General features: G+C 44.0%; 1 protein-coding gene and 1 long non-coding RNA gene across 6 annotated transcripts in view; one reads left to right on the top strand and one right to left on the bottom strand.

Moving 5' to 3' along the window:
- The window catches only part of LOC137567296 (uncharacterized), a 31,133-nt gene extending 26,265 nt beyond the window's left edge, over positions 1–4,868 (top strand). Inside the window, exon 3 of the long non-coding RNA XR_011030975.1 lies at positions 4,651–4,868. This is a non-coding gene — a long non-coding RNA (uncharacterized lncRNA). The remainder of the gene's footprint in view (positions 1–4,650) is intronic.
- The window catches only part of FAT1 (FAT atypical cadherin 1), a 376,731-nt gene that overhangs the window by 256,605 nt on the left and 93,995 nt on the right, over positions 1–26,131 (bottom strand). The window lies entirely within an intron of this gene.

Below are 26,131 nucleotides of genomic sequence, written 5' to 3'. Positions count from 1 at the left end.
AGTTACAGTCCTTGTCACATTTGGACTACCTGTATTTTAGTACTAAGACAAAAAAAAAAAAAAATGGGAGAAGCAATCCTAATACGTTTAACCCATTAGCAGCTTCAATAGAGTTATCTCGCTTTTGACCTTAGTCAGCAGAACGCTTTGTGCTGTAAATTCTTGGAATGCTTTGGACTACCTCTCTAGCAGAAAATGTAAAAACTGAAAGCAGAAGTCCTCAGTTATTGTCTGACACTGCCCATAGTGACAAGTGACCATAAATACACATTAAAGTAGTAGAAACAATAAAATGTACCAAATAAAGCAATAAAAAATGTGCAAAAATAAATTGTCCTGGGGCACTTGCAAGTCTCCAAATAAATTGGCTGCTAAAGAGATAATGTAGCCATCAATAATTGCAAACAATATTCACAATATCCAATGTTCTCTCTGTAACATGCTAGACGGTTTTTATACGTTGTCTATATTGTGAACTTGCAAATAACACTGAAATGGGGCAATGAAACTGGAAGAAAATCGCACAGAGTAAATATTCAAGGTTCAGCTGGTGAGTTCAGAAATCATTCTGATTGGTCAGTTCAGCTGCTCCAGGTTCCTTTGCACTTGTTTTGACTGATAAGTCTTGCAGTCTGGCTATCACGGATTGAAATTCTGTGAACAGTGCTAGGCTATGTGAGCGACATCTACAGTGTGTCCTAAATGTCTCCTTGCTGTCGCTCTTCCTCCCCTGCTAGAGTAAACACCATGATTCATATATATTATACAAAACACTGCTTTCCTCAATGGCAGGTCTTGCTAAACAATGGTCCGCTGCAGTGAAGTCAAATCCTTCCCCGCTGTTCTTTTATGCTTTAGAAACAATTGGACATTTGGTACAATCACCATAGATCTTGCATTCATATACCTTTTCATCTCCAAGAATCCAGTGTCTTCTCAATGAGCATTATGAAAAAAACAGAATTACATTAAAGGAACGACTCCAGCAAGGATAAAACACAAGCCGGGGAAACAACATGTTTAATAAAATAATAAGAGCATGAAATATACAGGCATGATAGTTTTGTGAGCTCTCTCAGGCAGACATTTCTTTTTGTGAAGTGCAGAGCAGAGAGGCACACAGGCAGCTGGAGGTAAGACAGCTGCCAAGCCAGTCCCAGTACAGCGCTTGTAACCTCTGCTTGCAAAATGTACCGACAAGCTTGCTGCTAATCCAGACTTTAGCACGCTGGATACTGCTCATAACTGTCAGCAATGCAGCTTTATTAGAACAGTACTTGATTATGTTCTAGTTCATTTCAAGCAGAGTCACGCTGAAACCACTGAGTGATGCCCCCCCCCCCCCCCCCCCCCTGTCCCATCCCTACCAACTCCCAACCACACCACACCACAGTACAATGATAACTGTTAGGTCGCATTCAGTGGGGCAATGTGTTGTAATACGACGCTAAAATCACAATGCAGCATTACAACGCAAAAAAAAAAGGTGGTAACGCACATTAACACTGCGTTACGCTCGCATACATTAGGTAGAGAAAAGCATACAGGCAATGAAAGGTATGCTTTCCTGTACCTGGTAAGGTGTGCGTTTAGAGGTAACGCACTGCAAGTAGTGAGTTACCATAACGCCACACGTCACAATGTGACGCTAACGTTGCACTGTAAATGTCCCATAGGATTAGCATTGCAGTGCGGTAAGCTGCGTTATATGAGTTTATAACGCAGCTCCGCAATGTCCCACTGTGAATGTGACCTCAATCTCTTCCCAAAACATTGGGCTCAATTTGCTAAGCATTGTTGCATTCGGTAATGCAGAAAACAGCTGATTTTACTGAACATATTGTCAAATGTCAATTTGCAAAGGCTGGAAAACTAAAATTACCAGCTAGTAAGATAAATACCTCAATAAATATTAAATTACAAAGATTAGAGCATTTGGTAGAACAAGTGAGATGTTTGGGATTTTACCTCCGCCTGGAGCTGTCGGTAACTACCAATCAGCAAACAGCTAATAGGAGGAGCCCCCCTGCCTAACTACAGGGGCATCTGTAGAGCAGAGACGATTCTTAGCGACCTCCGTGTATCCCTTTAGATGTGAACATTTATAGACTGATTCAGTGAATCTGAGGGACTAATGCTGGGCATACACGGGCCGATGCGACCTTATCAATCGAGCCGCTGTTGGCTCGATTGATCATTTCCGACAGGTCCGATGACCCGCCGGATCGATACCCCGCTAGATCCCCGCGGGCAGAAAATAGCGGGGAATCGAGCGGAAGATAAGGAGCGCCCGCGGGGACGAGCGGGAATCGATCTGGCCGCCCGCGGGGGTGCGGCGGGAGTCGATCCGGCGGCTAATCGAGCCGCCGGGTCGACTCGTGTATGCCCAGCATAAAAGAGTCATGCAGTCTAAAGTGCAGTCTAAAGTGACGCTGGGGAATTATCACAACTCTGTCCAGAAGTTGGAGAACATCACTGTAGCAGAACACAGCTCACTGATTTTGGCAGCGATCGCAATGCAATTCTCGTTCTCTTAAACGGCAATGGCAAATCACCGCAAAATCACAAAATGTCTTGCTGCAAAATCGCAACTGCAGGGCGATTGCGATTTGCGCTCCAAGTGTGAACTAGCCCAGAGAAGTTAATTATAATCAAACATTAACTTTACTTGCTTAGCTGTGAATATCGTTTTGAGCCCTCTTATGTAGAGATACTAGTTCTGTGAGATATGGTGCAATTTGGATATAGTCATCTCTTTGAAATATCTGTAATTTACAACTTGAGTAGACCTCAGTAATCTTTACTATCATCATGGATTTTAGGTGATGTGGTGGTCACCAGAAGACGTCAACCCAGTGCTTGAGACGCATAGCCAGTCTTTCAAAAACAATACAAAACAACAACACAATTCTATATATAGCGGAATCTGAAAAATAACTTAGCACATTAGCAAATTATGATTGTATAGGCTAAGCAGAATTTTGGTTTCAAAACTCAAATTTAATGATTTTTGTTCTAAAAAAAAAGGGGGGGGGGGGGGTGGAAGCTGGCCTTGATCAATGCTTGCTATTTCTTGCAAGATTGAGTGGGTTGGATTGTAAAGAGGATGCAGGTTGAGTGATAATAGGGAGATCCAAGTCAAAACAGGCATCCACCACGCTTGCAGAATTTCCACACAACAACCAAGGCCTTGACCTCAACCAGTAAGAAGGCGTATCTATAATGCTTCATTAACCAAAATGTAGCTGATTACACAGCTTGGCTAGCATGATGTTTCAGGCCAGGTAATGCTTTCTCAATTGAAAGTGGGAAGTGAGTAGCAGCGGTAACCAGAGTCCACAATTTTGTTCTGTAGTGAACAGTATAAAGCTTGCGGCTGCAGGACAAATACTTTGTAAAATTGTTACTAGGACTGTTGTTACTGTTGCAGCATCTGTTCATCTCTTTAATTTTGTTATACAAAAACGGGTACAAATATACTTTCAAAAAAAGTAGGCTATGCAACTGGTATTGTTTCAAACGACATCAATATGGCAGCACCCATATACTGTACCTCGCTTAAGGTTCCTTTTAAATCCATTACATCTAAATCTAACATTACCCTACAAAAATGTAACCCTACAGGGCTGTGGAGTCGGTACAAAAATCTTCGGACTCTGACTATTCAGTTTATGAAACCACCGACTCCGGGTACCCCAAATGGCTCCAGCTACGACTCCTTAGTCTAATACTTACCAGGGCTTTGGCTTTTGTACAAAATCAACCGACTCCGACTCCTCAGTTTATGAAATCTCCGACTCCAACTCCGACTCCGGGCACCCAAAATTGCTCCGACTCTGAGTCCTCGACTACGACTACAACTTCGGCTCCACAGCCCTGTGCCCCTAAACAAAACTCACTTTTTGTTACCCTTGATGCTAAAACAAAACATTGGAGTCATATTCTTCTAGTCACAGCATCATCTATATACAGCTAGAAGCTGGTATTCAATCCAACGATATTGCAAAAACTTCTTTGTACTAGAATTTAAAAGTGTAAGGGCACTTAATAAATAAACTTTTAGTTACATGTTTTATTTCATTGTACAGAAACCTGAGTTAGGTTAGTTTTAGTCATCATATACAAAAGCTTGGCTGCCTGTTTAGCAGTGATCTAGCTTTGTTATTCTTTCACATACATCACAGGTGTGTGGTGATACACAGTGTACAGAATACATAATCACTGTATGTTATGGCTTTCCTCGGAGTATCCTGATGACATGCACTGACTGATACTGTCTCTATCTTTTTTCCCGGGTGCAAAGGAGCAAAATCTTCCTTTTTCCTTCTTCTTATTCTCTGACACAAACTATGAGAGAAACTATTATTACTTACAAAAAATAGACGCCAGTCGTGGTTGTGAAAAAGCTCTGAGTACCACTCTCCTGGGATTTGTCCAGTATGAGCCCATATCTGATGGCTTCTGTTCTCTTGTCTAGAATGATTTAACCTACAGGAAGTTATTTTATTTGCTGACAAAGTAATGCACGATACACTGTACTTTGGCCTATTTTTATATACTTAGTGAAACCACATCTACGCCATGTATTTATAATTTTGGCATGCACAATTTAATATGTTTTATTGAAACACTGCCTTTTTGTTTCCAAAGATGTATTTAGGCAGAGATCCTGTTCATAGCTCCTGTATGTCCATACGCAATCACAGAAAACTGGGGCATCCACTACCGATTCTAGATGCTGTGCAGAGACCAGTACGAATCCACACTTACGTGAGCAGATCTAATGACCTACAAACCAGGACTGTTGGGTCGGTTCAAAAGTGCTTAAAGCCTGGTAGACCCAAAGGAGTTTATGGCAAACCATTAGATGATCGATATGTTTGATTAGATATGGAGGCCAAACCAATAAACACATATGTAAAATATCTCTTCTGACTGATCTTTCATGACCCGCAAAATTGCTCAGATTTTCATCTATACCTATTGACAGTATATGTGCAGAGCCAAACAACACCCATTGGCACATCTGATCATTTAATGACTGAGAAACAGATCCGCTCTCAGTCATTTCTAAATGGTTGGTAGGATAATTTAATCCTAATAAGCATCCAATCTGTTTATTTTCAACTTCTTATTGGCTGATCAGCAGTGAATATTGCCTTGTGAGTTCAAGCCTTATGTGTTCACACTTATAGATGCTAGATTAATGCCTGAAGCAGTCATTCATAGTAACTCTGGGTGACAATCTGGCAGGTGGATAAGTGACAGTGATCAAATGGGTGGAATAATAGAGAAATGACCAGAATAATAGTTCCCACTTTATGTACTGCAGCAGACACCCCCTGCATAACTCCCTCATTCCTTCTCCATAGGACATAATCACTGACCAGCAGAGAGCTGAGAAGCCCATCTGTACAGTGACAGCGGGTAAACTACTGCCTGAAGTGATCATTAAAGATCATTTTAGGTAGTAGTGGAATAAGTCATGTCAAATGTAGAAGCCAGTCTGGGCAATCCAGAAGCAAGCAGGACATTTTTAAAGGACAACTGAAGCGAGAAGGATATGGAGGCTGCCATATTTCTTTCCTTGTAAGTAATACCAGTTGCCTGGCTATCCTGCTGATCCTCTGCCTCTAATACATTTAGCCATAGACCCTGAACAAGCATGCAGCAGATCAGATGTCTCCAACATTATTGTCAGATCTGACCAGTTCAATAAATAGATCAGCAGGACTGCCAGGTCACTAGTATTGTTTAAAAGGAAATAAATATGGCAGTCTCCATATTCTTCACACTGTACAATTTTTTAGAAGATTGATTGGCTTAAGATATATTTTTGATTTCTTGAGTTACAGACCCAAGCTATTTTTCAGTCTTTTCAATCATTTTTTTTTTTTTTTCAAAATTGGGGAACCACTGAACACACATGATACATTGGTCAGATTAATAAATACTTGTACTTCTTTCAATGGAAATATAAACATTTTTTGTTATGAAGCAACCTTTGTGCTAGGTACTCATTATGCAATTTCCCCTCAGATTGACGTGTCAAACTGATAATTTCCGTCATGTCAAATCTGCTAGCGATCGATAACGGAATTGATTTTATGCAGGAATGATCTGAAAATCGATCCTTTATCGATCAGGAGCAGATCTGATATGTTGGAAATTATCATTTCGACCTGTCGATCTGATGGGGAATTCCATCATGTGTACCTAGCAGAAGGCTCCAGCTGTAACTGTTAATTGGCCACCTGGCGCCTGGAAGTTGACCAGCCCAGGTTTTATGTAAAATGTATCCAGTGTGTTTATGAAGCATTCTTTTTTCATGGGCTGGAGAACGCTACAAACCATATTATGCTACGGTAGGTACACACGGTGCAACTTCCTATAAGATGACAAAAAGGTTAAAGGGATACTGTAGGGAGGTCGGGGAAAATGAGTTGAACTTACCCGGGGCTTTTAACGCTCCCCCGCAGACATCCTGTGCCCACACAGCCACTCCCCAATGCTCCGGCCCCGCCTCCCGTTCACTTCTGGAATTTCAGACTTTAAAGTCTGAAAACCACTGCGCCTGCGTTGCCGCGTCCTCGATCCCGCTGATGTCACCAGGAGCGTACTACGCAGGCCTAGTATGGTCTGGGCCTGCGCAGTATGCTCCTGGTGACATCAGGGGAAGCGAGGACACAGCAATGCAGGCACAGTGGTTTTCTGACTTTAAAGATTGAAATTCCAGAAGTGAACTGGAGGCGGGGCCGGAGCATCGGTGAGTGGCTGCGCGGGCACAGGATGTCTGTGGGGGCCCATTAGAAGCCCCGGGTAACTTCAACTCATTTTCTCCCGACCCCCCCTACAGTATCCCTTTAACACTAGAATTACCGAGTTTTCTATTTTCTGTTGCAAGGCTAGAGGTGTTATTCACTCCTGCTGAGATGTTCACAGGTCTTCAGGGTTGATTATCTTCAATCTATTGTTGTGCAAACCACCCATTACCTAAGGCCTTGCACATTTGTTTACACAAAGTAGCTGTGTGAGACTTGGATGGAAACCTTCCGACATGCCTGCCGTATCATATTACGCAGCACTGTACAGAGTATATTGTCTCGTCACTAACTGTCCCTCAGAGTGGCTCAAAATCTAGTCCCTGTCATAATCATACAGTATGTCTATGTATGTATCATGTAGTGTATGTATCGTCATCTAGGGCCAATTTTATGGGGAAGCCAATTAACTTATCTGTATGTTTTTGGGATGTGGGAGGAAACCGGAGTGCCCGGAGGAAACCCACGCAGACACAGAACTCTGTTGCCGATTCATGCAGCAAAATGCAATCAGAGGGCAATTGGCACTTTTGGCAGTGTTCCATTGACATGACAAATGATGACAGACTGAGGCATTCCATTGCCATGGCATTGATGGCAGTATGGCAGATACTGTAATGCAATTAGGCTGGCTTTTCACAACATATGAATGCTGTAGAGGTGGCCAAAAGGTGTGATGCTGTCCTGTCAGAGGGAGAGAGGCTGGCAGAGAACGTGGTCATGAATCTGATGGAGCCATTTTTGGATGATGGGAGAAATGTCACGACGGACAATTTCTTTACTTCACTGTCACTGTCGCACAGACTGCTGCGGCGCAAAACAACGCTATTGGGCACGGTGAATAAAGTCCGGCGTGAACTTCCTCAGCTTGCAAACGACACTGCACAGCGAGAGGTATTCTCCACTTCAGTGCTTAGAAGTGGCAGTGTATCCTTGACAATTTATGCACCTAAAAAAAACAAGACTGTGTGTGTTCTAAGTTCCATGCACCAAGACGTGACGATCGGTGATGGCAGAAACAGGAAACCCAACACGATAACAGACTATAACAACATGAAGGTATGTGAATGTGTGTATAATTTTACTATGGCCGTTTCTAGGGCCGTGCGGGCGCCCTGAGCGCTGTTGGGAGGGGGGGGCGCTGTGATGGAGGGGGGAGCCGCAGCCGCGGGGAGGGCAGCCCGACCTCTCCCTCCCTTCCTCTCCCAGGCCGCCCTCCATGCTTCCCCCTCGGACTGCAAAGCAATGGACAGGGAAGCGCTATACAAAACGACTCACCTCCCTAGTTCCAATCGCTGCTCTCTCGCCGCCAGTCTCCTCTCTGCACAGAGTAGACGCTGATACACACACAGGAAGCAGCGTGTGTATCAGCGTCTATGCAGAGAGGAGACTGGCGGCGAGTGAGTTGCGATTGGAACCAGGGAGGTGAGTAGTTTTGTATAGCGCTTCCCTGCCCATTGCTTTGCAGTCTGAGGGGGGAGCACGGAGGGCGGCTGGGGAGAGGAAGGGAGGGTGAGGTTGGGCTGCCCTCCCCGCGGCTGAGGCTCCCCCCTCCATCATGGGGGGCACCTACCTAACCTATACTGGGGCAGCTACCTATCTAACCTATCCTGGGGGCACCTACCTATCTAACCTGGGGGGCAGCTACCTAATCTAACCTATACTGGGGGGCACCTACCTATCTAACCTATACTGGGGCACCTACCTATCTAACCTATACTGGGAGGCAGCTACCTATCTAACCTATAGTGGGAACATTAACGTATCTAACCTGTATTGGGGGCACCTACCTACCTACCTAGCTAGCCTATACAGGTGACAACTATACTGGCTACCTATATTGGAGGCACCTACCTAACTAACCTATACTGGGGGCATCTACCTATCTAACCTATGCTGGGGGCAACTATTCTGGCTACCTATATTTGAGGCAACCACCTAGCTAACCTGTACTAACCTGTACTGGGGGCACCTACCTATCTAACTTATACCGGGGGCGCCTGCCTATCTAACCTATACTGGGGGCAACTATACTGGCTACCTATACTGGAGGCACCTACCTGGCTAACCTATACCGGAAGCAACTATACTGGCTCACCTATGCCTGGCTCCCTATACTGGGGGGACTTATAGCTGGCTACCTATACTGGGGTACCTATTCTGGGCTACCTATACTGGGGGAATCTATACTGAGTGCAACTAGACCTGGCTAACCTATACTGCGGGCACCCATACCTTGCTTTGGGGGGGGCGCAATTTTTACACCCTCGCCCTGGGTGCATTTTAGCCTAGAAACTGCACTGAATTTTACACCAGTGCTCAGTGGCGTCGCTAGCGCTATTTTGGGGGGCCCATGCCCCGAAAATTTTCTGGGGTGCCCCAATCTATTTCCAGGGGTGCCCTGACCAGTTACAGTGGGCGCTAGCACCTAGCGGACACCGCCGATATGCGGAAGTGACATCACTTCTGCATATTTGCGCCCAGCGCCCACTCTAACTGATCTCCAAGGACCCAAGGAACGCACGGATGTATTCCGTAAGAGCAGCAACACGCAGGTGGCCAGTAGCAGTTTTTTACAATATGCTGGACCTGGCGGCGGTGAATGCCTACATTTTGTACAAGGCATGTACAGGGTGGACAGGCAAAAGAAGATTGTTTCTGAGTCTTCTAGCTAAGGAACTCCGTTGCCGATTCATGCAGCACAAGGAAATATTGGCACAAAGGCGGGCTGCTGAAGCTGTTGCAGCTGCTGTGCCAGGGACTGTACAGACAACACAGTGCCAGGTGCAAGAGAGCTGCAGCAGGAATCGCAGCAGGTTTACCTGTGCAACATGTCAAAAATTCATCTGTGCCAAATGCAGGGACGATGGACACTGGGTCTGCAAACGCTGTAAACTCTGTAAAGTTTGAAACACTGAAAAAGAAAACAGAATTTTTGGTTTTGCGCGATCGTGAATTTTCACGTGAAACGATAACGTTTTCGCGCGCAAACGAGATTTTTTGCGTGAAACCAATATCTATAAACGTTATCGATACACACCAAGCCGCTCACTCCGCTCCTCCAATGAACTTCGCCTGACCGTCCCCCGCATCACCCAGTCCCATGCACGCCTCCAGGACTTCTCAAGAGCCGCTCCAACACTATGGAACTCCCTACCTCCACCCATTAGGGCAGCCCCCTCCTTCAACACCTTCAAGAAGGCCCTCAAAACTCACCTTTTCACTCTGGCCTACCACCCCTCACAATTGCTCTAAACCCACAGCTGAACTCTGGTCCCCTACCTCTCGTGTCCCTACCTCTCCCTCTAGATTGTAAGCCTTTGGGCAGGGTCCTCCTCCTTTTGTGTCCTACCTGATCATGCACCTCCATTACTGTGAACCCATGCTATGCATTTGAGTGAACCTAACTTGCCTAATCTCCATGCTCCCCTCCAGTGACTGACTAAGCATTACCTTGTACTCATACTATGGTGTGTGATCTGGTTTTCTTGTATTCCTGTATTGTCATATTGCTGTATGTCACCCCTAAATATTGTCTGTAACCTAAATTAATATTCAGTGCTGCGTAATATGTTGGCGCTTTATAAATACAATAAATAATAATAATACCTATCGCTGTGCAGTGTCTTTTGCAAGCTGAGGAAGTTCACACCGGACTTTATTCACCGTGCCCAATAGCATTGTTTTGCACTGCAGCAGTCTGTGCGACAGTGACAGTGAAGTAAAAAAATTGTCCGTCGTGGGTTTATATAAATATCATATGTATTATGGCAATGACAAACCTTAGCAGACTTTGTGGGTCCAGCTTGCGCAGTGAAGCACGAGTGACTTGCTACTGCACTGGGCACCCCAATGACCTCTACCCACACAGTGCACATTGAAACACCAATAAAAGCCCCTTGATTACAGTATCAGTCTGGCACACAAAGAACAGAACTCTCTGGTTGTGGGGGATGGGAGGTAGAGTAAACAAATGCTCAGGCCTCACAGGTAATGGTTGTGGTTTCAGAACAAAAGAAAGAGAACAATGGAGCTGATGGCATGTTAAAAAACTCAGCAGGGGTGCTACTAGGTGTGAGCTTGAGGGGATTTACGCAAATCTGCGCAGAAATGGTAAATCTAGTGTTAATGAATTGCCACTAGTGTGACTGCAGTGACAAGCATGCACTCATCCTAAGAACTTACAGTAACTGCTGACATTAGACTCCCTTCACTCTCCTAGTCCTGCATCAGCAGCAGTCACAAAGTGCTTCCACCCCACTGTGAAGAGGTTTTTAGCAATTACTTTTCTTCATACAGTTTTACTTTCTACACTTTCATATCATTCCATGCTTGCCCTAGAATTGCCTGTATTATATAATAATTTGATGGTGTATGGATTCCATTCCACACATACTTTAGATGGTATTAGTATCTGCTGTACAAAGCATCTTTATAAAACAAGCACAGGCCACAGGAATTTAGAGCAAAGGCTCAAGCAAAGTCTGTTAAGTAGGTGCAACATATTTATAACTGGAATGCCGCTCCTCCCCCACAGCAGCATCCGAAGCAGCTCATTTATGAGTGTTTGAGTTAAACGGGCAGACAGTATTACAAACGACAGCAGCAAAGTTGTCAGTATCAACGTACCATAGAATATCAAAAGCTGTATTGCAAACACAAACTATATTACTTTATCATTTCTGGTGATGCTTTTGTGGACAGCTGGACAGATTACAAACGGAAGTGCGACATTTTCTAACTTCCGAGACTGAGATGGTTCATGTAGTTTGTATATAGCAGTGGAGTACTGTACTTTGTTGCAGTCTGAAGAATGTATTACTGTACACCTAAAACTTACTTCATGAATCTGTTAATAAATTGTTATCACCCTGATTCAAAACTTTCTGCCTCATAGTATGTATAGAGTGAACCTGCTTTTTCCTGAAGGACCCAATCAGGTTGAAGAGAACAAGAGAACCCCTTGTCTGGAGTGAGGCGTTCAGGAGGGGGAGGGGAGTGGAACAGAACTGGGAATTAATTAGAGGTCATTGCTGGAGTCCCATGGAGATATATGAAGCCATTGGATGACTAAATCAATTAGCATTGAACCAGAACTGAAGCATCCTTTTTACTCAGGCTAAAGACCCCCATATACAGCAGAGGGAGCAACCAGGCAACCAGTACCATGTGAGTACCGTTTCTAATCATCTCTCTAAGACGTCTTTTCATACATGCTACATCATGCAGCGCTCACTCATGTCTTTTTGTTCCCCCATTTTTCTACTTCAACCTCCAATGTCACAGGGAGGATGGATGTGCAGGCATGATCCCTCAGGGTCTTCTGTAGGGCAAGCAGCACATAACCCTGGCCAAGAGTTCCCACTAATCTCACAGGTTCTACTCATCTTGGGGAAGATCGTCAGAGGTGATCACTGACATATGCATGTAAATGACTGCCAACTTCAAACTTGTTTATCTCCTTTTGAAGTTGCTTGCTTTGTGTATGCACACACTGATTGATGATTTCTGACGTCATGCAATCAATATACCCAACTGGTTCATCCCTCTGAACCACAGCGCTAGAGTCACAATTATCGACTTAAGGTACCCATACATCACCAGATCGAGTAAGAGACTGATATCTCTCTGATATAGAGAGATTTGTTGCCTGCCTATACACTGCAGGACAATTCCTGATAGTTTTCTGCATGAAATCTATCAGGAATTGACCTAGCAGTGCCGCCTTTGCCGCCTGCCTGGCCAACCACCAAGCGTAAAGGTTAACCTCCAGAGATTGTGAAATGTGAAATCTCACTTGTTGCTGCGACTCCCGGCACCCTCCGATGTCTTCCCCGAGCGCCACCACATGCGGCATAGTGACGTTACACACGCTGCTGGTGTCACATGGGGGTGACAGCGGATGAGGTCAGGAGTTGCAGCAACAGGTGAGATTTTACACTGGACAGGAACCTGGGGGGTGGGTGAGGGGGGCGGACATGTGACATCAAACGTTTTACATTTGGGGGGGACATCGGCCGCGAGTCAATCCTGATTAAGCACATTCGACCAAGATCTTTCCAGCATGTCCTATTGATGCATTTGACCGATTATCGAACTGGATGGTCAATCAGGCCACAACATCAGTAGATGTATGGGCACCTTAAAGGACACCCAAGGCGACAATAAACGAATGAAATAAACAATTATATCTATCTTCCTTTTCCTAAAAATGGCTTTTTAAGATACTCCACGGTTTTATTCTATGTTTAAACCTACTTTTTAAGTTTTAACTGTTTTAATGTTTTGCTCAATGACACATTCATTGAAGTATGCCAAAGCTAAAATCTATGAACTATTGACCCTTTTATCTCTTTGTTGCTCTCAGAAGCCATTTTCTGCTAGAAAAGTGTTTTATAGTTGGAATTTCTTATCAGTGAGGGTCACACTGTAGTCACTTCCTGTCTGAGTCAGGACTGAGTCAGCCACTTACATACCTGATATTTAACTCTTTCAGGCAGAGAAAGAAAAAAAGGAACACAGCATAGATAGTTGTGTGCTAGGCATTGTACATACCCATGTCTATCTCATCATGTCACCTCGGGTATCCTTTAAGCCTTCAGATTTCAGACTGTTGCCCAATCAAGATGAACACAGGCAAGTTAGAAACTGCCTGCTAGTGAATGTGGGTACCATTTAGCTGATCCGCTGCACAGTGACATGCAACTAAAATGATCAAAGGAATAAGCTATGCAGTACTTCCCCCGCTATTCTCACTGTAAAGATAAAAGAGCAGGTGCACTAAAAGTGTGAATATTCCCTCTGTAAAAACTTCTCTCTTTGCCCCCCCCCCCCCCCATCCTCGTAAGGAGGCCCTACAGATCCTTGTCTTCAGGCTGCTGATTCTGGGTGTGAGAGATAGTTACAGACAACCTTTACATTATAATTATTGCTGATTTATATTGTGCCAATATCTTTTGTGCCGCTGTACAGAGTAGTGGTGTCTCAAGATAGGAACAACAATTAAAAACAACAGAAGTCATTTACCCGTGTCAATTATAGACCCATCATTGACATCATGGGGCAGCTACACTGACACCAGACACTCATGTATGATCCATCTATCGGCTAGCATATGTACATACACCAAGGGAATACATAACATAAATGTGACAACATCTAATACACTCAGCTGCCTAATAAGACACACAGCAATGAAAACAAACAAAACAAGAAAAAAAAAAGATATAGAATGTAGAATTTTACAATCTTCTGCTTAAATGGAATGTGAGTGATGTGACCCCAGTGTGTGGATAAGAGTAGACTGTTGTAGGACATTAGATCATATACTTCTAAATAGACTGTATTTTTCTTGTTCTATAGAAGGACAGAGAATAAATATCAGTTTAATCCAAGTAATATATTATTAATGTCACAGCACTGATTGAATAATAAAGTACTTTTACAAGTTCTGTAGTTATTACTTTTAGCACGTACTTTTTTATTGTGTCAAGGCTCCACAAAGTAGGTGAAAAGTAGTCTAAATAAACAACTGTCTAGAAACACGAAGGCCTCTTCTACGCTTCCTGGACAACCTTTAATAATTTCCTATAGCAGTTTCAACAATGTACTCAGGCTACATTTTTTTTCGTCAGGTCCTACTGTATTGATCAGTGCTCTTTCAACAAAAGCTTGGCCTACAGCAATGTATCCTCTGACTAAGTCCTGCGAATGCAAAACTGCACTGAAAGACTCTGTGAAAGCAAATGAACATATACATTGCAGTACACTAAACCAGAATAGGAAATACTTTCTTAAAGCAAAACTGTCATCACTAATAAAAAAAGAACAGGTATAGGCTAGTCACAGAAAGCTGTTCACAGTAATCTAAGCACTTTGACATTTACAATGCTGTATGTGGAATGTCCAGGAGTTTATAGCCTATCCACCAACCCAATGAACAAGTCTCTTAGTGATAACTCTCTAACTCTGTACATGGGCAATAACTGTCACCCTGATTCCTGCGAATAAACTATTAAGGCCCATACACACTGCATACATCTGTCTGTAGTTGTGAGGCAGCGACAACAACAGCATATTTATGGCAGTGACAATTCGAGTTTGCGATAGTTGTACTCGCGTGACAACAGAAAGAGTGAAGACATGACGGAAGCTGTCTGCCACAGACTACTTATAGTAGTAGTACTATGGTAGCGACTCTGCTGTCTGTAAAGGCTCATACACACGGGGTACGGCCGTTGCCGCAACCACTTGGCTCGCGTGTTGCCGCGACAGGTCGCCCGTGTGTATGACCTGCGCTCCCCGAACCGTCGCCCCTAGGAGCTGTCGCCAGGCGATTGACATGTTCAATTGCCGGCTACAGCTGTCGCCGCAACTTTGCCAGAACTGTCGCTAGTCCCGCGTGTGTATGTGGGCTAGCGACAGGAGACCTACGCGAGTGAATGGAGCATCCGGCCGGGGGATGCTCCATTCAAACAGCTTCCGCCGCATCTCTGCCTTTCTGGCGAGACGTGTGGACAGCTGTCGCCGGCAGGGAGCTGTCGCTCCCTGGTCGCGTGCGCGCATGCAATAGGGGACAATTGTTCACCGTGTATACGTATCTTAAAAGACTTTCCTACACACGACAGGACATCAACAGACTAAGCGACGGTTCGAGAGACAAAAGTCACAAGAGATTCACCAGATGAAACATGGCTGTGTCTGCAGACAGTCTTTGTCACTTGCCGTGTCCACACAAACAAACCGCCACTCGAACCGTCACTCAACATGTCTGTACAGACATTTGGGCCTATAAAGATACAGCCTGCAGTTGAGTTATGCATACTGCTGCTATGGGGAGGAGTGAAAGAGGGCACTGCGCACGACAGAGTGGATTCTGGTGGGAGTGGTCAGTAGAGGAACAGTGCACTGGTTACAGATTGATTGCACCGTATTTTTAAGCAACCTGGGGAAAAATTTGTGCACAGCTGCCTCGGCTTGAATTCAGTCGAGCCTGTGTACAAGGCTTAGTATACACAGCTTATACTATGGTCATTTGAAATTGGTTTTCGAATTACAAATACCCATACACGTCGCTCTACTCTCACAGTGGGCAAAAAAAGGTGATTTGCATGGTTCTACCAACTTAGCAATGAATTATGGGAGATTTTGCACAGGTGAAAATGATTAACTTCCTTTATAAAGCAGGAATATCATGCTCTCAGGGCCTATTTCCACTATGGCGAATTTGCATACACAATGCGTGTCAATGAACCTGTTTCCATTACAGGTGAAATTTATTACCCCCGCAGGCAAAAAAACCCCGGCAGCCTCTGTAACAATTTACCGCACGGTTTACGCATTTTTGTGAGTTCATGTACGCATTTTTGCATGCGTAGGTCTATAGTGATGAATGCCGATGGAAAAAAGAAAAATGGATGCATGCAAATTCACATGGTATAGTGGAAATGGGCTTTAAACAATTTTTTTTCTACAAAGGATGCACAGTGCATTTGTGGCCCCTTCTTTCCCCAGTCTGCCCGTCATACCTGCACGTGTGCGTGTATGATGACATCACTGGGCACAGCACAAAACAAAATAGCCCATTGTAGCACTTCTACTCCAACCTCTGCAGCAGCGTAAGGGCAAGGAAGTGAGTGGGGGAGGCAGTTCTGAACACCTGCTCAGACTCTTAGGCCTGGGACCCACTAGCAGCACTTTTCAAAAAGTGCTTGTGATTTGAAAAGCACTTGCTAATGTAAGGAAGAGCTTTTCTAATCAAAAGTGCTTTGAAAAGCGCTGCTAGTGGGTTCCAGGCCTTATGAAACAGGGATGCTGCAGAAGAGGGGGCAAGATCTTGCTGAAATGGAAGATTTTCCCCAGTGACTATAAGGCCTCTTTTCACAGTGAGACATTAAAGTCGCACGTTAAAACAACATTTAACGCAGAATAACTCACTGCAATAAAAAATCAATGCCCTGTTCACAGTGCACACGTTGCGTTGGTGTCTAACGCTGCACGTTAAGATAAAGTACTGCATGCAGTGTGTTATACACGTTATTAGCTGCGTTAGACTGTTTGCACATGCTCACTAATGACTTGGAAACTTTAATTGCCTGTATGCTCTACTGTATGAGACGATAACGTGGTATTAAGTTGAGGTGCGACTTTTTGGGGGCGTTGCGTTGTAATTTGCATTGCGAATTTAACGTTGCATCAAAACGCAACGTCCTACTGTGAAAGAGGCCTGAATCGTATATAAACATTGATTATCAAACACACACACACGCTTCACAACCATTCTGGACCTGACAATCTACCCTACACCATTCAATTTTCTAAAAAATTGTTCAGAAAAATCCACCATTACCGATCAACCTTATTGGGAAATTCGATCAGATTTCTTGCTCAAATAGAAAAAAAAAAACGTTTGGATTTTTCTGTATAACCGATCGTTTTTATCGAATTGATGTAAAATATGATATTTTTATTGTATGGTGTGTTGCTACCTTAAGGCCCAGTTCACACTTGCATGGATGAAAAACTGTGGAATGATCAGTTTTTTAAAGGCATCTGTTTTCCATCCATGATCTTCCGTTCCATTAGTATGCAGTCAATGCGACGGACATGTCGATCCGGGAAAAATCGCTACAGACTCAAACTTGCAGTCCGTTCCGTAGAACGGGCGAATGGATTCATTGTAACGGAGCAAAGTGAGTGGATCCTATTGATTGCCATAAGATCCGTTCACCTCTGTTAGGATCCAGGCCATTTACTGTTTTTAAGGCCAATGTGAGCTGGGCCTAAAGAAAGAAAAAAAAATCTCAAGTAAAAATAGTGGGCTCATGATATCAGTATGTAGAATTTGTCGCTAAGCTGAAACAGCATTTTATTACTATGCATGCATTTAGCTCCGACATACTGTATTTCCCACAGTGCTTTGCAAATGAACAATTCACATTATTAATAGTTCCTTAGTGGGGCTCAAAATCTAATGTCTCTACGACATACTAGGGCCAATTTTTAGGGGAAGCCAGTATTCTTTGAGTGGTGGCAGAAAACTCTGACCTTTTTGTAATCTCATGGGTAAACCTATGAATAGAATAATAAAAACAAAATACAAACAAAGCTTTCTTTGTCACAGCGCCTGAACAGTACATGTACAATACATATTAAAAGACAAGCTTTAAAAAAAAAAAGAATAAAGCTAGGTGCAGTATTTCCCCTTCTAGAACAACTGTGTCATCCGATACCTCAGCTACATAAGCTTCATCTTATGCACACTCATACATACCGAATGTCTGTACTTCCAAGCTACAGATGTACAAAGTTAATATTTAAACTGGAACATTTAAAATGCTAATAGCCTTCATTCTATCCTTCAGGTGCAGTAAATAAGTCATTGCAGGAAGTGGCAGGATGAGGGTTCATGAATGTGCTGCTGGACAAACATGGCTTGATCCTGAAGTGTGATGTGATGGGTTATGCTGGTGGATCTGGTGGAAGTGTCACACATCAAAATCACCTCAGGAAATCTCTGCACTCCGCAGACGTCCCTCATGCGGTACTTCACACACCCACTAAAGCCCTCAGTCTGGCCCTACGGAAGGTTCAACAGGACTGTGTTCTGGTTCAGCACAGATCATACAGTGCCTCACACAATGCTGAGTAGAAACGTGACCATGAAACAATCACCCCCAAGTTTTATTTCCTATTTGAAAGGCTTATTTGCATACTTTGAATAGTTTTACCTAATTATAACTATATGTAATGCCCAGTGCAGAACTGCACCAAAAGCTATAAAATGTCATTTCTATAAGAGATACAACTAAGCTGAGTACCCACAGAAAGCTAGATCACGGACCTCCGCCAAAGAACAATCATTCCACAATCTATCTTTCAATATCGGAAGCGGTGTGTTGTCAACGACAGGGCGCAAATGATCGTTCAAATCAAGCTATTTAATTTGAACTATCATTTCAAATGTGATCGTCATGACAGTCTTTCAAAATAAATAAGTGTTGTGGTTTGTTGGCCATCTTTTCGACTAAATTTTCATTAAAGGGGCACTACAGCGAAAAACTGTTTTTTAAAAAATGTAAAATATGTGCAAACATATAAAATTAAGAAGTACATTTCTTCCAGAGCTGTCACTTACAGTAGGTAGTAGAAATCTGAAAAAAGTGACAGGTTTTGGGCTAGTCCATTTCTTCATAGGGGATTCTCAGCAAGGCTTTTATTCTTTATAAAGATATTCCTTAAAAAGGATTTAAACAATGATGCTGGCCAGCGTCCCTGCTCCCTACACAGTTTTTTTTGGCAGTTGGACAGAGCAACTGCCATTCACTAAGTGCTTTTGAAAATAAATATATCCCTGAGAATCCCCTATAAAGAGATGGACTAGTCCAAAACCTGTCACTTCTGTCAGATTTCTACTACCTACTGTAAGTGACAGCAACATAGGAGAAAAGTAATTTATGGCTCTTTTTACTCTGGAAAAAAATGTACTTCTTATTTGTATATGTTTGCACATATTTTAAATGTTACAGTTTTTCACTGTAGTGCCCCTTTAAACTGAGGTTGCACAAAACAAACAATCCTCGGCAAGATCTTTCATAAAATTTGGCTGAAGGTATGGACATTAGTGCTGTCTATGCCCCGCCCCCTGGAGTGTTAGCATCCTAATACTGAACCAAGCTGTACCACCACTCTGAATGTAGAACCCAATGCTCATTCAGCTGGACTATTTTATGACGTGTGACCAAATTTTTTAAACAAATTTTAGCAGCATAAGCATCAGTTCACAACAAAAGACAAATACTTGGGTTGTAGCTATTAGATGATATATCTGTGCCTGAAATGAACCCATTAGCAGCTTCAAAGGAATTGTCTTGTTTGAGATAAGTGCTCTGCTTTTGACCTCAGCCGGCCAAACTCGTTGTGCTTTAAATTCTTGGAATGCTTTGACGTCTCTCGGCGAGCAGAAAATATAGAAACTGAAAGCAGAAGTCCCCTGTTATTGTCTCACACTGTCCTCTAGTGGCAAGTGGCCATAAATACATATTACAGCAGTACTAATTAGAAGCAAGAAAATGTAACCAATAAGAAATGTAAAAGCTTGTGCTAATATAAATTGGTCTGGAGCACTTGCAAGCCTCTAAATAAACTGGCTGCCGAAAAGTTAAAAAGAAGGTGTGAAAACTGGTAAGTCGATTAAGATTTTGCTATGTGGACCCCATTATTAGTGGTAGTAGTTAAGATGCATACTAGATGAACAAGCTATCCGTTTTATATGCAAGAAGAAATGTTCTGTGATTACTTTTAGCTGATCAGTGTTTACCGACAATGAAAATAAGATTCATAGAACAAATGCATGGTGCGGCATTTACTAGGTTAGGATCTGGCACTGCGAGTTCCCTATAACTTTTCCTTGCCTGTCAAATAAGTCAAATGCTGATAGAATCATGCAGTTCAACAGAACATAATATTTTATTTTCCCATCAGGTGTCTGTTTTTACCCATCTGACTTATTTCTGCAGCAACCCAATAAAAGAAAAAAGTTGCTGCGTGTTTTTTTCTTTTCCTAATAAACAGATCAATAGTACCAGCACAGCAGCGCCCTCGGAGTGTTATCAGTTATTAGTTTACCGACAGCGGCACACAATGCGCTTCAGCATCAGAACTAGAAGCCTTGCTAATAGAGGCCGAACACCCATTTTGGGTCCAGCGAGATGTGAAAAATGAATCGCAAAGCAATAATTACCAGCGTGATTTCTCAGGCAGAAGCAGTAATGCAGGGCATATTTTTTAAAAACAATAGACAACGTAGAAAATAATGGCGACAGCGTACTTGCTGCAAGGGACAGGTACAAATAGCAGCAATCTGCTTCAAAGACAAGATACTGATTTAGAATGCAAAGCTAAGGATATTTACTAAATATTTACTAGCTAAACTTAATAGCTCTCCTTCTTTGCCACGGGAAAGCAGCTAATATGATGGTCAAAGGGAACCTAAAGTAAACTTTAAAAGAGAGTTTCACTTTCCTGGGGCTTCTACCAGCTCCCTGCAGCAACCCTGCGCCTGCGTCGTCCTGGAACGATTCTCCGGTCCCCCGCACAGGTTGTGTTTCATTCCCGAAGACGCAGCCAGCTGATGGCCACTGCGCCTGTGCAACCCTGGCCGTTCCTGTGCATCCTCGATTACGCTCCTGCCGCCGGGAGCATCCTGCGTATGTGCAATTGTAGAAAATCTCATACTGCACATGTGTCGGAAGCTCCCGGTGACAGGAGTGTGATCGAGGGCGCAGTGGCCATCAACTGGCAGAGTCACCAGGAACTAAACTCTGCCACTGCATAATCGCTATTGAAAGCGTTCTAGAGGGCCCTTAGGCTAAGGCCTAATTGAAATTATCCAATGCAGACGTCCGTGCATTTGTGTTGCCGACTGTTTTACTGCAAATCACATTAAAGGACGTTTTGCATTTTTTTTTTTTGGAGCGCCAGCAATTTTAAAAAACGCCCTAAAATTGCTAGTGCAACGAATCCTTATGGGATAGTTGATATCTGATCAGTAGATGAATGTCTAACACTAACCTCCCTTTCTAAGCCTAACACTAACCTCCACTTCTAAGCCTAACACTAACCTCCCCTTCTAAGCCTAACACTAACCTCCCCTTCAAAGCCTAACACTAGCCCACCCCTCCTAGTGCCTAACTATAACCTCTGCTCTTAGTGCCTAACACTAACCTCCCCTCCTAATGCCTAACACTAACCTCCACTTCTAATACACTAACCTCCACTTCTAATGCCTAACTTCCACTTCTAATGCCTAACACTAGCCCACCCTCCTAGTGCCTAACACTAGCCTTACTCTAGGCATGGACTTATTAAGTGATAGAGCTATTTTGTATATCAGTATAGGCTTCTATGCTATCTGATGTCAAATAAAATAAACAGTGTCAGAATTCCCTTGACAGCAATTTCCTGCAGAACAATCTTCCAGAGCTTCAGGCTGTAATCTTCTCCAATGCGGTATTACCATCTGTGGCTCTCACAGTCTGAACAATATAATGATGCTAAAACAGGCCATGCACATATCTGGCAGATTCGGTCAACATCATCGAATCTGCCAATATCTGCAACGCAAAAAGCCAAATCGATTGTAATTTCAATCCATTCACGGCGAAAATCAATCAGAATTACGATTGGGCCAGATGGTAAATTTTGGTCGAGCTGCCCCGGTGGGAGGAGCAACAGTAGATCGACAGCCCATAGCGATGCACTGTATCGAACTGTGCAACACTTCTAATCTATGTGCTGTGTATGGGGGGGGAAGGGGTTGATCCCTCCGTGATCAGATTCAGATCAGAGAAGAATTGATCTGTTTGTCACAGTAGACATAAATCTTAACATGTATGGCCACATCAAGCCAAACAAGCGCCCTAAGCACAACGCCTGCTGTTAACTCCTTCACAAAAAAAAAAAAATGACTCTGATCTGTGGCTGGAGCTTCCATAGCTCTGAATCATGAAACTATTTTCAATCCACTCAGTGTCAAACTCAGGTCTTTAAAAGATTATCCACCTAAAATGAATATTTCACTTAGCCAGGTGCAGGTATCAAAGGTCAGCTAGCAAGTGCAGCTGCAACATCTCTGTGACCTTCAATTTTAATTTGTTTAATATGTAAAGACTGCTGCATGTAAAGTGAGACTTCTCTGGGCAGCAAGTGACCACCTCTCTCCTTACATTTTTTTTGTGAACAGATTTATCAGGCAGCGGGTCCCCCTTGAACGACAAGCAGTGCATGCTGGGACTCAAAATTCCACAACAACTGGTGAGTTATTGCTTTCTTAAACTGGAGCTTGGTAATGGCTGCTGTCTACAGCCTATGAATAGCTAAAGCCCTTCAGAAAGACCACCAGAAATGTGATAGTCCTCAGTGTCCACTGCCAGATAACCTTACAAGAAAAACTGCTGCACATGCATCCAGCACCACTGTGACAGGGCCTCTTTGTTTCCCACTGATAAGGCCCCTGGCATTGAACGGGTTAATGTTGCAATTAGGCTCCCTATTATGCCCTATATAGTGGAGGCAGATCAGGTGTCCGCTCTGCCTTGTATTGTTAGAAAGCAATGCAGAGGTAATAAAAGTTTCTCTTTCTTTTCCACCCAAAAGAGAGCCTCCCGTGTTTTCCCAGCTCTCTCCTTTACCCTCCCCCCATCCACTGGGATCCCAGCCAGCAGCCCCCCACTCCATTCACTAAACAGCCCAGCAGTTTCTGGCCAACTAATCTGTCTGCACCCCAACTAACAACGCTCCTGGTCCGCGGTGCTCCTTCTAGCCCTGGGCTTCGGCTGTCTTGTCATTGTTTAATTCCTCTGTGCCTTTGTGAGCTCCTCTCTCCCCTAAGCTATCCCAGCAATGCAGAGCACATAACTTACAGGATGATACGTTATTGTGTCTAGGGGGATCTAGAAGGTGTATGATCAGTTCTGCGGTGTGTCCATGAACCTCACTTTACTGCCCATCTGCTCAGAGCAGCTCTGTAGGGTTCCCCAGGCTACAGAGCCCAGCATGGTGGTCTTGAAGTCCTCTTCTTTTTTAGTTTCTTTGCTCTCCCCTCCCCCCAGACTCCTGGTCAGCCACATCACACTCCCGCAGCCTCTATGTGCAGAGAGGCCCAGGCTAGGAACTATTTTCTTCTTGGCACAATAAACTAGGCTGCGCTCTGTGTAGAGCTGCGGGAGCCATGTGGCTGCTGAAAGATTATAGCCCTGTGTGAAGAGAAAGCATACGCCTAGAATCCTATATCACAGCCTCTGCCAGGACATGCTACTTCCACCCAGAAAAGTGTAAAGAAAGCCTAGCTTCTCTCTGCAGTTAACCCTGACATCACCATGTAGCTCAGGCTGCAACAGGAGAAAGCCAGCGTTTGTTACAATTAACTATGTTGAACTGGGATTGGCATTTAAGGTCCTTTCACACTTAGCGTTGCCTAAAAGTTGCACCGCCAGGGCCGGGCCGAGGCAGAGGCTGAAGAGGCTCCAGCCTCAGGGCGCAGTGTAGGAGGGGGTGCACAATTCATTCAGCTGTCATTCCCCTATTGTGTTTGAAGCAGAGAGGAATAAGAAAAGGGGATACATGGCAGTGACTGCACGCCGGATAACTAGAGATTAAGGTGTTGGGGAGGTTGGGGGCCCTGGTGCACCTATTAGTCTAATAGCAATCAGTGTGTGACAGCTGGGGTGGCAGGGATGGAGGGGCGCACTTTGCTGTCTCAGCCTTGGGTGCTGAAGGACCTTGTCCCGGCTCTGTGCACCGCGCATTAGATGTGCAGTGCTATACAGTGATACAGATTACCCAGCAATGCGATCATATTGACCGATGGGACGCAATGCAACGGACTGACAGTGGGTCACCACTAGAGCCAATTGTCCATCTCCGTGCAGCGCGATTACATATGCAAATTGCTCTAGTCATTCCAAGCACTGCTATTGGGGTTTGGATGTGTTGTCTGATGTTCTGAAGCATTTGGTAGCAGCCTGTTGATTTCAATAGGGTAAGATTCTGGATCTAGATTTGTGTTTGAGAAATGGCACAGAATCACCCCTAGTGGAAACGGGTATGTTCGCACAGAAGTGATATTTTAGATGCTAATGATGTTGATTCACCTACTGATTTCTAAAGGTGGCCATACATCGAATTATTTGGCGGCCGATCTACCATCCGATTCAATTATTATAATCTGAACTGGATGAAAATCAGTGCTGCCAAGTGCATGCCCGATCGACAATGCAACCAATTTCGGGCAGAAATTGATTGCCTATATTGGTTGGACACATGCTGCAAGATGTTGAACTGTTGTGGTTGGTTGGGTGCGCAGCGGTAACACCGAGCGATATCGAGATGAGTGAAGAAAGCGACAAAAACTCAGGCGCTGTTCTCGTTATGTATGAATGTGTACGTAATGTGTGCATTTATACATTACATGTCCCGCGTCGCGGTGTCCGGCCGTCTACCGAATCCCCGCTCTTCTGTTAGCCCCATACACACAGCCAGTGTGTGATGTCACACCCAACACCAGCGGCGTCTATGTGGCTATGGAAGAGTGGAGGATTCAGAAGAAGGAGGGGCACCACTACACGGGCAGGTAATGTGTAAAGGCACACATTACATACACATTTATATATTAGGGGACAGCGGCGAGGTGCAGGATGTGGCGGTTCCCAAGAGATTTCATGCTGAAATCGATCTGGAGTTGGTCTGTGGTGTATGGGCAGCTAACAGCTCTCTCTCTCTGATCATATTCGATCAGTTAGAGATTTGTCCCTTGGTCAAATCTGCCCATCATTGCTAGATATATGGCTACCTTTAGCTTTCTAGAGGAGTTAGGGCTGGTTCACACGGGCGTCTGCTGAGCTTTTGCTTGGCATTGCGTTCAAACGCCAGCGTTTAAAAGCTAGCTTTTGAAGGCTTTTGAAAAGCGTTCAAGGCTAGCAGTTCTGGTCTCTGCTATTGTTTCCTCGCGTTTACTGCCTCTGAAAGCAGCATGTTGCTTTTGAGACTAGACGCAACGCTGGGATCTACTGCCAGGCTTTCATGAAAGCCTGCAAAAGCCAGCTCTAAACGCTCCCATTCACTTGCATGGGATGGCAGTAGATCCCAAAAAACGCTGCGTCTGAAACGCTGCGTTAAACGCCACAAAAACGCCCGTCTGAACCAGCCCTAAGACCTCAGCAGTCCCACTCCCAGATCCACAGAGCTATGGCAGCCTTGGGTGTCACCCTGCCTGCTGGATTTTCCATTTATTTTACATCATGCAGCAGGAGGTAAAGAAGCAGGCCTATATGTAATCTGATCCGGAGATCAGATAAGATCCGAACCTTTCACCCACTATTCCATACACATCAAGCATTGTGCTGTCTGTATTCAGCCTCAAGGAAGGTAAACACAAGATCAGACAAAGGGAGTGATTTACTAGAGGAAACATGCAATGATGAGCGCTGAAGTGAAGCTGTACTCACAGTAAGTGACCAATCAATTACAAGGGATTTTTATATTTTATTTAATTTTTTTTTAGAAAAGACCTTATTTGCAAGTGGCTGTAATGTTGAAGGGGATACAAGTTCCCTTTACTGATTGCCTCCCCCCAACTTCCAGCAAAGCTAGTGATTTCTGTGCCATATGAACACTAGCAGTCACATTACTCATGAAAAAGAAGTTTTGAGGATGTCACTTCTTATTTTACAAAATAACAGTTAAATATGATAGCTCCCGTAGTTATAGTAGGGAGTTAGGCTAGATCCACACTGGGGTGTCACATTGTGATC

Source organism: Hyperolius riggenbachi, chromosome 1, assembly GCF_040937935.1.
Source record: "Hyperolius riggenbachi isolate aHypRig1 chromosome 1, aHypRig1.pri, whole genome shotgun sequence".
NCBI classification, from domain to species: Eukaryota; Metazoa; Chordata; class Amphibia; order Anura; family Hyperoliidae; genus Hyperolius; species Hyperolius riggenbachi.
The sequence above is the reverse complement of the archived record's forward strand: the minus strand, read 5'-3'. Positions and strand labels throughout refer to the sequence as shown.